Genomic DNA, 1,386 nt, shown 5'->3' on the forward strand with positions numbered 1-1,386 from the left:
ACATAGTCATGAACCAGATCCCTTCTCATTGGTCCAAACAGGATAGATCCCGTTTTCTCTCCCAAGTAAAATACTTTTACTGGGATGATCCATATCTGTTCAAATACTGTCCTGATCAGATCTTTAGGAGGTGTGTTCCCACTGAAGAGAGTGTTCTATCCTTTTGTCATGAGCAAGCATGTAGGGGCCACTTTGGTCCGAGAAAAACAGCTGAAAAAGTTCTCCAATCTGGGCTGTATTGGCCCACTCTCTTCAAGGATTCATTCGAGTTTTGCAAAACCTGTAACCACTGTCAGCTTTTAGGAAGGTCACTAGGAGAAATATGATGCCCTTGCAACCCATCTTATAAGTTGAACTTTTTGATCTGTGGGGTATCGATTTCATGGGACCATTTCCAAATTCCTTTGGAAATGTTTACATTCTAGTAGCCGTTGAATACATGTCAAAATGGGTTGAGGCGGTAGCTTGCAAAACTAATGACAACAAAGTCGCTGTCAAGTTTTTGAAAAAGAACATTTTTGCCCGGTTTGGAGTACCCCGGGCGATCATCAGTGACAACGGTACACATTTCTGTAATCGTTCTTTTGAGGCTTTGATGAGGAAATATTCAATCACACATAAATTGTCAACTCCTTATCACCCCCAAACCAGTGGACAAGTAGAGGTCACAAACAGGCAGATCAAACAAATCTTAGAAAAAACGGTTAATCATATCAGAAAAGATTGGTCTGTAAAATTATGTGATGCTCTGTGGTCATATAGAACAGCTTTCAAGGCTAATTTGGGGATGTCACCATACAGACTAGTGTTTGGGAAAGCTTGTCACCTACCAGTAGAGTTGGAACATCGGACAATGTGGGCGATAAAACAGTTGAATTTTGATTCAGACTCGGCAGGTAAGAACAGATTGCTCCAAATAAATGAGTTGGAAGAAATTAAAAATGATGCATACATAAACTCAAAAATTTATAAAGAGAAAACCAAGATTTTTCATGACAAATCAATTTTGCGAAAAAATTTCTCTCCAAGACAGAAAATTTTATTGTACAATTCAAAATTGCATCATTTTCCTGGAAATTAAGATCAAGATGGATAGGTCCATTTATTGTAAAACAAGTTTTCTCACATGGGGCTGTCGAGATAGAAAATCCTAAAAATGGGGATATTTTCAAAATTAACGGTCAACGTCTAAAACCATTTTTAGAATTTTTTACGCTCGGAAAGGAAGAGGTGTTGGTTCTTCATAAACCTCATTATCTGTAAAAAAAAACTAATTTTTCTTTGGTTTCTTAATAAAAAAACATAACAAAATTTTAATAAGTAACATAGGCTTTAAAAAAAAATCTATACATATTTCTTAATATATATATATATATATATATATAT

This window comes from Asparagus officinalis, chromosome 3 (genome assembly GCF_001876935.1).
Source record: "Asparagus officinalis chromosome 3, Aspof.V1, whole genome shotgun sequence".
NCBI lineage: Eukaryota > Viridiplantae > Streptophyta > Magnoliopsida > Asparagales > Asparagaceae > Asparagus > Asparagus officinalis.